Consider the following 13,328-nt stretch of genomic DNA (forward strand, 5'->3'; position numbering starts at 1 on the left):
GTCAAACACATTTTTCTATTCTTACTGGCCATTTGGATTTTCTCTGATGAAGTCCCTGTTCAAGACTTTTGTCCATTTTCATTGTTTTTTTTTTAATTCATTTACAGGAATATTTTATATACTCTGATTAGGAGTCTTTTGTTGGATATGTAAATTGCAGTATCTTCTACCATTCTGTGAACTGTCTGCTCAATTAATGGTGTCCTTTTATTGATAAAAAACTCTAATTTTCATAAATTCAAAGGATTATTTATTTTTGAGTAGTTGTTTTGGGTACTGTTTAAGAAATCTTTTGCCTACATTAAAGTTACGATAATATTCTATTTTCTGCTAGAAGCTTTATTGTTTACCTATCACATGTAGGCCTGTGATCCATTTTAAGTAAACTTTTGCATATGGTATAAGCATGTAAGATAGGGATCTATGTTTAGTGTCAATTAGCCTCACTCTGCACTGCCTCACTCAGTTTTCTTGCTACTGGGTAGGTGTGTAAGTTCGGCTCCCAGTGGAGCTCTGGTAACACCAGGAGTAGAGGAAACAGAGTATTGACTAGTTCTGACTGACAGCACCTTGTACAGTCTCATTGCAGCTGGGGAGGAGTGGGGCCCAACTTGTAGCGGGACCCCCACTAACAGTAGCTTGGTGGGGTAACTGCAGCATTGCCTACTTCCAGGTGGGACATGAGGGAATCACCGTCTGCTTCTGGCCTACGTGGGATGAAGATCAGGTCTCCGCTCTGCTGATACCACCTTGATCAGGGAATTGGAATGCTGACAGCTTTGGCCAGGTAAGGGATGGAAGATTAGCTCCTACCCACACCACTGGGGAGGAGAATTGGAAAGCAGCCGTCTGCTTCTGCCAAGCAGGGCTGGGGTTGATTAGATCAGTTCCCTGTGCAGCCCTGTGGAAACCTTGTAGGAGGTGGTGCGGTTTTTCTCTTGGTGTTTGACTGGTGGGTATTGCCAAAAAGAAATCTTGTAAAGCCACATATTTCTGGTCCTTTGGGTAAGTGGAATAGGCTTTTCTTGGATGGGTGTGTGTGCGTGCACGTGCACGCATGTGCATGCGCTTATTACAGGTTTTGGGTTGGAGATTTCTGCAGCACCCTGCTGGGATATATGGCAACCAATAAGGAAACCAGGGAACTCACTGTGCTGCTAGTCCTCTAAAGTCCCAAGATCCCAAGGCAGTTGCCTTCTTTTTTTCACCTTTACGTGTCTTCCTGTGCTTGTTGGTTGTGCTATGTCCAGAGTTTTTAGTTCTGAAAGGCAGAGTCCAGGAGGCAACTTAAACACAAATCTGCCTTAGCCAGACCAGAAGTCTTTTTTATGGCTTTTCTGCTGGCCAAGACCTGTAGTAATTATCTAAAACAAATGAAGATAGTTGAGTTTCTTGTTTTTTTACTGGATCTGGAGAAATTGTCTAATACATTATCAGGATGCTCTTGTTATAGATGGTTTTGTCTGATTAAGGTAATTTCCTTATATTCCTACTTTGCTGAGAGTTTTTAGAATAAATAGGTGTTGAAATGTATTCAGTGATTTTTTTTTTTTTTTTTTGCTTCCTTGAAAGAACCATATGGCTTTTCTCCTTTATTTTGCTAAGGAGGTGAATTCTATTGATTGCTTTTCAAATCTTAAATCAAACTTGCCTTTTTGGAATAAAGCACAACTTGTCATGATGTGTTATCCTTTTTATATAGTGTTGGGTTTGATATTCTTATATTTCATTCTTTTGTTTTTATGGTTATAAGAGAGGTTATCTTCTTAAACATATTCATTGGATTCTTAATTTTATATGTGGTATTTTTTTTTCAGTTCAAAAAGTTCTATTTTCTTTCAAATTTAACTCCCCTCATATTGTTAATAATTCCCTTTCAAAATTCTCAACTTCTTACATTAAAATATGTGAGTTATATTTTCAGATCTAGGGCCCCTGTTGTTTTGTTTGTTTTGTTTGTTGCTTATTTTAGTTTTCGTTCATACAGTCTTACCTCCCATAGGCTTGATCATTTTGATTGTGTAACGGACATTACATTTGAAAATTTATAATTTATATATATATTTGAAATAGAAATAATTTGAGGATTAAAGTAATGTTGTAATCCCGCATGGAGGATTTATAGTTACTTCTGCTGAGTGTCAGAGTACACCAGCAATCTGAGATTACTTTAACCAAGTCCCAGGAATTAAGGATATTTGTAGTTTCCTTTTTTTAACATCTCTGTGAGAACAATCTGTTTCTATTTTGGATTCACTCTTTTCCTAGGTTGCAGCCCTTTAAGGTCCCACTCCATAGTATTAGAGATACCAATACTTCCATGTTTTTGGAACCTTGGACTCCAAAGATTTTTTTTCCCCTTCCCTGAGATATTATCAGAAGTGCTTCTTAGATTCTTATCATGTTCAATATTGCCAACAGAAAGTCTGTCCCAAGTGCTGGTTTACCTCTTTGGATTTCTATCTGTGATTGGATATGGCACCAGTAAAATAAATATTCTTCCTCTTATTAGTGTTCAAGGATATTTATATGTCTTTATATCTATCTATCTCTCTATCTAGATATATCTATCTGTTATCTATCTGATTGTTCTAGTTATCCTTGGTTGGAAGATTGATCCAAATTATTTGATCTATTAAATAGAAAATGTGATTTTCTTATTTAGGTTCAAGTGGTTAGTAATTCTTTGAATGCCAAGATTATGTTTTTTTTTTCTTTTTTTACTTATCTTATTTTTTAAATGAACAAATATTACATCTGTAATAAATATTTATTTTAAAATATAAATTGTAAAATATTAGAATGGCAGAGATCATGTTTGAAGTAGGTCATATGAAAAGTCATGGAAGAAACTATAACATGAAAGTCACAGAATTCATAGTAAACATAGGCAATATAAAAAACAGGCCACATTCACCCGTTCCTTGTACACTGCAATGTCCTGGTCTTAGCAGTACTCAATTTAACCCAAGCAATAAAATTTTCAGTGTATCACTGGTGAACTGTGATATACCAAAAAGACAGTAGAAAAATCTTGAGCTTCCAGTTGCGATGAGAAAGAATTGGGGATGGTGAATGCTTAACTGGGACAATATGTGTTTTAGAAGAGATATGACAACTGTCTTCAAATATTTGAAAATGTATTATGCTGAAGAGAGAGGGAATTTAGTGCATGTGGCTTAAAATGTTAAAAATAGGGAATTAAATGAAAATAGGAAGGGCTATTTTCCAAATAACAAAAAAATTTGCCCATGCTACATATTATAGAGAGCCTTGCAAAACATAATGTTATTGGCTATTAGAAGTGTTAAATGAAAGGATGGGTCGATACTTCTCAAGCTTCCCTTAAATGGGAGGATCCATCACAAACCTAGAATACTTGGAAAATTTTTGGTTCTAGATAGTTCTGGCAGCAGCATATAGGCTATATTGTAAATATAGTACACATTGTAGCAACATGTAGGATATATATAGAGGTAAGAATCTAAGATAAAAGAAACTAAGTAATTTAAACACTAAATTATGTGGTACCTGGGCATGACTGTTGACAGTGGGTATGGCAAGGATATGGAAAACAAAAGGATTCTCTGCAAAAGAGTTAAATGATTTGGTGGTTTACCAGATACAGAAGATGAAGTAGGAGAGAGTAATCAAAAATACCTTTTTAATATTCCTCAATACTAGGAAAAATGTAGGATTAAGTGGGATGATATATGTGGAAACTCATAGATTATAAAAGATTTTAAAATATTTGTTATTTACGTAAGTTTTTGTATAAATTACCACTTTTTGATTTCTAAAAGTATTTCTTTTCCTGAGAAGCAGTCATTTGCTCTATAAAATTTTCTACCTCTATAATCTGTCCTGCTGAAAAATTGCAGCAAACCATGTGTGAATAATAGAAATTTATCATTATTTCTGCCTAATTCAATTTTAAGCATTTCCAATTTTAGGGAAGTTCAGGCTCATTATCCATCCTGGAAAGGTAGATTATTGCTGATATGATAGTATTACTATAGTATGGAGTTTTAAAAAATGGTATAATACTTCCCATTTCTGGTAAGATAGTTATTTTTTATTATCCTTCTATTATTTGCATAACTCTATACAAGAATCTTGAATTATACCAGGAGACCCAGACATAAAATTCACAATTTATGTGGTTTTCTTTTTGTTATTGTGGTAGGCAGAATAGTAGCTACCCAAAGATATCCACATCTTAATCCTCAGAACCTGTGAATATTTACCTTATATGGCAAAAGGAAATCTGCACATGTGATTAAGTTAGGGCCTGGCTATGGGGAGATTATCTTGGATTATCCAGGCTCGGTCTCTCGTCGTGTGAGTCTTTAAAAGCAGAGAACCTTTCTAGGCTGGAGTCAGAGATACAATTATTGAAGAAAGGTTTTGAAGATGGAGGAATGGGGCATGAGTCAAAAAATATGTGTGGTCTCTAAAAGCTGGAATTGGTAAGGGAAGGGATTCTCTTCTGGAGCTTCCGGAATGGAACACAGCACACCAATATCTTGCTATTAACCCAGTGAGACCTGTGTCAGATTTCTGACCTAAAGAACTATAAAATAATGTTTGCATTGTTTTGAACTTCTAAGTTGGTGGCCATAGCAGCCATAGAAAACTAATACAATCATCCTCTCATGTTTACTATAACCATGGATTACTTATTTTATTAGTTTGATGTGTGGGCAGAAAAAAACACTGGGTCCAGTTACCAGTGACTTAGAGTTGTATTCTTTTTCATGTAATCAGAAATGTAGAGTTGGTCAACCCAAGGCAGGTGCTACTGCTTAAGGCTGTCATCCAGACTCAGATTCATTTTAGCTTCTTGTTCTGTCATTCGTAGCAGGTGTTTTTCATTCTTCTTGTTGCAGGGTGGCTGCTGCTTCTCTGGATATCTCACTCTTATTTCAAATAGGAAGAAGAGAAAGATATAAGTGAGGAGATAGCAAAATGGCGTCATATGGTATTGCCGCTACAAGTTCATATGGCCACTCTAGTTGCAAGGAAGCTTAGAATTTGAAATTCTTAGCTCAGTACATTGCTACCCTGAACAAATTTGCGATTCTGTTAAGAACAGGGGAAGTGGGTTAGAACTTAGTATTGTCTTTTATGTCCATGGGTACACATTAATTGATTAGTTAATTAATTAATTAACTTTTATTGGAGTATAATTGACATACAGTATCCCTGTTTGTTTCAGGTGTACATCCTAGGGGTTCGATATTTATATGTGTTACAGAATGATCCCAGTCGTAAGTCTAGTTGCCATCTGTCACCTCCAAAGCCATTACAGTATTATTGACTGTAGTCCCTAGGCTGCATTTTATAGCCCCATGACTTACTTATTTTATAACTGGAAGTTTGTCCTCTTAATCTCCTTTACCTAGTTAGCCTGTCTCCCTACACCTCCCCCGTCTGGTGACCAGCAGTTTGTTTCCTGTATTCATGAGTCTGTTCTTGTTTTGTTTGTTTGTTTGTCTGTTTTAGATCATGGATACGTATTTTAGGAAGTGCTGAGCTACTGCTGGAATCAAAAGGGCATTTCTATACTGGGAAAAGTAATGATGACTAAATTGTAACAAGGGTTAGAGCACAGTGTTCATGACTTGTAGACACGAATGATAGAGATTAAAATGTAGAAGAGAATTAATTGGCAAAGGGATCTGTGATTAAGAAGATTTCTTCATCAGCCTGTTCCTCTCCTCTGGTTGACCTTTATTTTTTCCTTCCATGTATTCTTTTTTTTTTTTTTTTAAGATTTTATTTATTTATTTGAGAGAGAGAGAGAGCGCATGAGCAGGGGGAGAGGCAGATGGAGAGGGAGAGGCAGACTTCCCTGCTGAGCAGGGACCCCAATTCGGGACTCCATCCCAGGACCCTGAGATCATGACCCAAGCCGAAGGCAGACACTTAACCAGCTGAGCCACCCAGGCTCCCCAACCTTCCATGTACTCTTTCAGGCCTTTCATCGTAGAAATATTCCAGAGTTTAAGTTCAGGACTTCTCTTTCTGTTCTTCTTAGAAGTTGTCTATGAAACTCTTCTGATAATTTTGAATATCTATAGTTAATGTTTAGTGTATTGCCAGGAGTTAAACTGGCCACAGCTAATCTAAATTCCCTGGGCTGCTTTTCAAAGCCCTTTGCCAAGTTAAGGAAATATCCTTTCACCCTTTCCCCCCATTCTCTAAATAAGAGGTCAGCAAATCTAGGCTTGCAGGCCAAATCCAGCCCATCACCTAGTTTTCTTAATAAAGTTATATTGGGACACTTACTTACATTTTGCCTATTGTGGCTTTTGTGCTACATTGGCAGATTTGAGTAGTTGGAGTAGAGACCTACATCCTGCAGAGCTGAAAATATATACTGTCTGGTGCAACAGAAAACAGTTGCCAATGTCTGCCTTAAATTAATCATCATTATTTTATGTTATGGAGTTTTTTTGGGTAGAGGATATATTATAAGTACAGACTGAATCAATCCAATCACTATAAAATGCTTTTTCCTTGTCCTGGGAGTTTATCTCCCATCTCCTTGTGACACTTCAGCCAGGAGCACTGCATCATTTGAGTTTTGTAAAAACACTTTGGTACTTTAATTTCTCCCTTTTAACCAGCATTAATAGATCAACAGATGAATACCCAGAACTATTAACCTTAAATATCAACTATAAGAAAGGGTAAAAGCAGTCTGAGGCAAAGGAGTAGAGGGTGTTACCAGGTGGTTCTGGTTAATAGAAACAAAAATCCAGGCAAGTATCTCGCCTAATCCTGGGATTGCTATAACTCCAGAATTCGTAGTAAATTGTTGAGTCCAGAGTATTCTCCCAATCAAATTAAAGTCATCCTAACAAAATGAAGCATGAAGTTATACATGCCAAAGAACAGAGTGTATGAAGTACTTAGCAGGGGCAAAGAGGTCATTTCTTAGATGCAGTTGAGCTGAATTATGAAGGATGAATGGAATTCATACCAGGGAGACAAAATAAGGAAAGGCATGTCAAGGTAAGGGGAAGAAAACATTTAGTACATATTGTGTTGGGCACTTAAATGAATGTTATTTTGTTGTATTCATTTGCTAAGGCTGCCCTACCAAAGTACCACAGACGAGGTGACTTAGACAATAGAAATTTATTTTCTCACAATTCTGGAGATCAAGATGTTGGCAGGGTTAGTTTCTTCTGAAGACGATCTTATAGATACCAGTCTTTTCACTGTGTCCTCACATGGTCTTCCCACCATATGAACCTGTCCTAATTTCCTTTTCTGATAAGTTCAACAGTAATATTGAAGTAGAGCCCACCCTAAAAACTTCATTTTGACTTAATTACCTCTTTAAAGTAGAGAATACAGTCATATTCTGAGGTATTGGGGATTAGAACTTAAACATACGAATTTTGGGGTGACACATTTAGCCCATAACATAAGTATTCATAGATTCAGAATATGTTGATTCAACTATAGGGTAAAAATGATACACTGGGGGAATGGTGAGATATGTGACCGTAAAAGTAGCCAAAACCCAGTTTGAATAATTTCATATTAAGAAGCTTGAACTTACTTGCAAATAATGCAGAATCAAAGACTAATTTTAAACAGGGCAATATTATGATCAGAATTGCATTTTAGAAAAATAAGTTTTACAGTACTAGAGAAAGTTGTAAAGTGGGCAACATTAGAAGCAGAAAGACTTGGAGTTTAGGTTTTCCAATAGGCCGTGCCATTGAAAATGGAGATCTGAGCAAAAACAATGTAGCATTACATAGAAGGGAGGGGACAGTTGTCTGGGATACTGTTAACTTTCCTGACCCCTTGAAAACGGAGTGGAGAAATCAGAATAAGCCTGGGTTGTGGGGTTGACCGCAGCTCTTAGTGGAGATAGGAAGGGGAGATGATTTAAATTTGGGAATGTTTTACATTGAGGTACTTGTGATTAATTTTATGTGTCAAATATACTAGGCTACAGAATGCCCGTATATTTGTTAATATATAATGTTAAACATTATTCTGTGTGTGTTGGCAAGGGTGTTTCTGGATGATGTTAGTCTTTTAATTGGTAGACTGAGTAAAGCAAATTGCCTTCCCCAATGTGGGCAGGCTTCATCCAGTCCTCTGAAGGCCTGAATAGAACAAAATGCTGAGCAAGAGAGAATTCACTATCTGCCTGATGGTCTTCGAGGTGGAACATTGGTCTTCTGCCATCAGGCTCATACTAGAATTTAGACCATAAGCTTTCCTATTCTCAGTTGCAGTTATGATCAGAATTGCCAACTCCTTATAATAAATCTCTCCTCCCCTGCTTTAGTCTTTATTTTTTAATGGGGTATGAAAAGATTATAAAGCATTTTCTTCCTTAACTGTGAATGTGGTCTTAAATTTTATAAAGTGTAAATTGATCCTAGGCCAAAATTGAATTTTTTTCGTTACATTAATACACACTTTTTAGATCATTTTATCTTGTATATCAAATCAAAGCCTATGGGTAGACTCTAATCCATGAATTATTGACAGCAGAGCCAATAGTGGGTCCCTTGAGGCTCTTACAGTCTATTTTGTAAAAGTCTAAGTGGGGTTTTTTAATGTGTGATTCAACAGTGTTTTGCTATGCCAAAGAAGTTCAGAGTTGGATTCTACTTAGGAACAACATAAAAGTTTATATAGGTCATAATTATTGAGAGAATAGGGGCCCCTGGGTGGCTCAGTCGGTTAAGCGGCTGCCTTTGGCCCAGGTCACTCTCCCGGGGTCCTGGGATCGAGTCCCACATCGGGCTCCTTGCTCAGCAGGGAACCTGCTTCTCCCTCTCTCTCCCTCTGCTTGTGCTCTCTCTGTCAAATAAATAAAATCTTTAAAAAAAAAAATTACTGAGAGAATGATAGTCTTATCATTTAGTGATATCTGAGTTAGTACTGTTTTGAAGAAATAAACTTTTATTTATTTCTGTTCTTACAAAGCAGGTTTTCTACTTTGATTTTGAAACAATAGTAAACTGTTAGAATTTTGATGTAATTTCTATACTAGTGAAGGCATCAATATCTTTAACACATAAAGTAAGGAATAGGCCAAAGTAGTGGTAGGTTTTTAGGAGGGTAATGGTTTTGTAATTGAACTTTTACTTCTTATTTTTACAGCTATAAAAATGATCCTTCTCTCCTGTATTGCCCACTTTCATATTGTCACCCTTCACTTACTATACTGATGTCCTTCCTGACTTTGTCCTTTGTACTCTACCACACACAGGAACAAATCCCTGATAATTAACAAAACAACATGGTTTTTAAAAGGCTGACCAATAATAGCCAGGCTACATATGATGAGTAAGTACATCATGCAGGATTTCTTTCTATAATAGAACTTATAATTTCTTAATGCTGCTGTGTTAGAGATTATACATGAAAATCATTTTGTAAGCAGAAGTAGAGAATAGTACATCAGAAGAGTTAAAAGCACCTGATTCAGTGTCAGACAGACCTGTCTCTGAGCCCTGTCTGGGCCATATATTAGCCATTTGGCCTTGGGCAAGTTGCTTTTAACTGCTTAAGCTATAATATTTTAGTCTATAAAACATAATAAGAAAGTACCCAACTGCTACATTTGTTATGATAATTAAATTTCATAATGCAGATACAGTGCTAGCATATATTAAACATTCAATAAAAGTCAGCCATTCTTATATAGATTGGCACCAAGTACTTTCTCTCCAAGTCACTGATACAAATCCCTTCTTTGTAATGCTGTCTTTAAAATAATTGGTACCTATATGAATGTTAACAAAAATGAAAAAATCAAGCTCTTACCAGGGAACATCCTGACATTTTAATGAATAGATGAATACCACTTGTTATTATTTATTTAGTTCATGCTTTTACTAATTGGTTGCAAATATTCTTGCATCAGATAGTTAAGAAAGAACCTAAATTGATGGGAGCCACCTATGATAATATTTTGTCCTATTTTATTGCAGTTTTTAGTAGTAAACCCTTTTTAAAAGTAGACTTATTTTCAGTCTACCTCAATATTATAATAAATTCAGAACTAATGGAGTCCAAGTAGAAATTTTTACCCTATTCTATTTCATGGGGTATTATTGCCACCACCTATTTGGAATGTCAGTTCTGCTTAGTAGTTCTGCTCTTTGATAGCAAAAAAATGCTTTTCGAAGATGAGACCTATAAAGCCTTTTTATTTTCATTTCCATTTTCCAGGACAACCCAAGCTTTGTCTAGGCTAGAAAAAGCTTAAAAGAATCTAATTCATCCACTGTATCCTTTATAATATAAACCAAATTAATTCCAAGGAAAAGAGTGCCTCTCTCCATTAACTGTGAAGCTACTAGAGTGTTAATAATCTAGTCCTTGTACACTCACCTGCCTCCATTGAGCATTAATTCCATTCTCAGGCTGTATAATATGCTTTCTACACCCAGGGCAGAAGTAAGCTTGGCAAGGGGTCCGACGGAACCTCTTCAATGTGGCAGTTAAGAAAGAGCCTCAGATGAATATGGGAACCTGTTATTTCTTGGAATCAAGAAATCCATTGCTGCAAAGGGTTTTCCTATGCGTCCCCTTTTCTTGACTCTACTCAAAGAAACTGTTGCTGTCCTTAATAAAGTAATTGAAAGTTCCTAGAGAAAAAGCTATTTAGCAGACTCCAGCTCAGAGACTGTATTGCTCCATTTCAAAGTTCCCACAGAAGGCTGGAGTGCCTAGTGAGTATCTAGTGGGAAGACAGATAGGATCCATGACCCCTGAGAAATTAATCCTGACTTAGCCTCACCAGAGCTGCTCCTACAAGTGTGCTCCTAGCTGTACAACCCTGTGCCGTGCTGTTATCTGTCTCTGTGCTGGCAACTTCCAGGTCCTTCTGAGTTAGGGAATATGGAGGTACTGTATGCCCACTGAATTACCCCAAAATCGATTTGCACCAGAGCCAAAAATTTTTAGGTGGCAAAATACTTCATGTGAGTTCAGAATGTAGGGCTTTTTTTTTTTTTAAACCACTTTGTTGAGGCATGAGTGACACAGAAAAAGCCTATTTAATGTATGTGACTTGATGAGTTTGGGCATAATCATACATACATGAACCTGTCACCACAATCTGTGCCACAAACATATCCATCACCTGGAAAGGTTTCTTCCCACCCTCTTTATTAATTGTTATTATTATTTTTATGATAAGAGCACTTAGCAGAGTTTTAAGTATATCATAAAGTATTAATTATAGGCACCAGGCTGTGAATAGATCTCTAGGATTTATCCATCGTGTAACTGAAATTTTGTACCCTTTGAGCTTCTCTGCTCTCTAATTTAAATTATTTTGGAATCTCAACTTCTATTCAATTTAATAATAATTAACTGAGGACACATCAAGAACAGAGATCTGTGCCAAGTACTCTGAAGTATACAGAGTTGAAAAGGGCAAGCTTTTGATTTCCCTTCTACGAACTCAAAAAACCATGAGCAACCAATAGAGAAGTAAAAAAGTCCATGTAACTACACACAAACAACTTTTCTATTGTCAACTAGCCCCATAATGAAGCTTTAATAAATATCTAATGATGAGCACTTCCTTCCTTACGACATAGTTGCAGATACATGGTCTCACATCTGTGTTATGCTTAACATTGTCTACTCGTTAGCGACTGATGTAAAATCTAATTTTTTGTGTCCACAAGGCCTTGTAGTTAACTGAAGACCACTTCAGTATCTCTACAGATTATGAGACACAGAGCTACTTCCTGTCTAGTAAAATCAACTATAAACTATTGCTTGGACATCCGGCTATTTTCCTTCAATTTGTTAGGTGACATACTGGCCTCGATAGCATGATGGCATTAGATGCTTAAAACATCATTTCCTAAAAACAACTTCGATTTGCAATTAAGCACTTGTTGAGGTATAGCGTGATAACTAAAATGTAAGCAAAGAGAATGGTCCTGATGAATTAGAAATGTTGCTAAAGTTACACACTTCGCTGGAATAATAGTGTTCTTTGTTTGGATAAATGGCAGATAGAGGGAGGATTCTTTAGGACATTTGTTAGAGCTCATCCCATGAATCAACTAAGTACATACAAACCAAAAGTTTGCTTTCACCATTTATATTTCAAAATTGAAAATTGAACACTGAGAATTGAAATTAATGTATTTCTAATAGTTTCTGAGGAAATTCATAAATAAAATACACAGTTGAGGGTAAAACATGAGGTGAGTGTTGTTAGATTCAGCATGGAGAAAGGTCTGTGTCACCTAGGATTCCCCCTATTGCTGTCCCTTTCTCCACTGGGGTCTTTATCACCACCCTAAGAGTTAACTGAATTGTAGTTTTGCCAACCTCTGCTTAGAATTAAATATTTGTGATTGAACAATTAAATATGGGATTATCTGGCAAAGGATTCTATTATGCAACCACTTCCAGAAGTAATATGAAAGGGATTTCTTAAAAATAAAAAAATCATTCACAATGTATTGTGGGACTGTTATAATGGTGAAATGACAAACTCTTCATTTGAATTATTAGACAATTTGTATTCCTTCCCCTCCAATATGTTCCAGATCCCTTATACTTGAACTATGCAGTGGAGCCTCATAGTTAGAATCTCTGGAGTGAAGACAGTCAAGATAGTCTCACTTGGGCCACATTCTGTCTGTTTTGCCCTGGGCATGTTATCCAATGACTGTATCCCTCAGTTTCCTTGTTTGTGTACAGAGTGAGTAGTTATTACATCTACCTCATATAACTACTGAGAAAGATTTAATGTGATAATGAATATGAACCTCTTTTCACAGTTCTTGACATAGAAAACACTCAGTATGTGTGTGTATACACACACACACACACACACAATATCTAGACTTGACTTGTTCACTTCCTTTGCAGATCAGCTCTTTCTCCTGATACCCTCATGTTGGTGAATTAAGATCCATATCCTTCTAAGTGCTGAGACTCAAAACCTTAAGCATCATCAATTTTTAAATTTGTATTGAGACAGCTTATCTCTTTTTAGCACATATTATCAGTTGTTGAATTCTAGCAGTTCTTTGCTCCATCATAATGTCTTTTTCTTTTAAAGATTTTACTTATTTATTTATTTGAGAGAGAGAGCAGACACACAGGAGTGGGGCCGGGGGGTGGGGGCAGGCAGAGGAAAGGGAGAAGAAGGGAGCCTGATGCAGGGCTTGATCCCAGGACCTTGGGATCATGACCTAAGCCGAAAGCAGATGCTTAATCAACTGAGCCACCAAAGCACCACTCACCATAATGTCTTTTGAACATCTCCCTTTTATTCCATCTATTCTCACAATCATGCATGACTT

At 36.6% G+C, this 13,328-nt stretch overlaps 1 long non-coding RNA gene across 1 annotated transcript in view; it reads left to right on the forward strand.

The window, feature by feature from the left end:
* The first annotated feature begins 699 nt into the window (after positions 1–699).
* The window catches only part of LOC118532201 (uncharacterized), a 433,403-nt gene continuing 420,774 nt past the window's right edge, over positions 700–13,328 (forward strand). The window contains exon 1 of the long non-coding RNA XR_013450149.1: positions 700–787. This is a non-coding gene — a long non-coding RNA (uncharacterized LOC118532201). The remainder of the gene's footprint in view (positions 788–13,328) is intronic.

The sequence above is a fragment of the Halichoerus grypus genome, chromosome 8, assembly GCF_964656455.1.
Source record: "Halichoerus grypus chromosome 8, mHalGry1.hap1.1, whole genome shotgun sequence".
NCBI classification, from domain to species: domain Eukaryota; kingdom Metazoa; phylum Chordata; class Mammalia; order Carnivora; family Phocidae; genus Halichoerus; species Halichoerus grypus.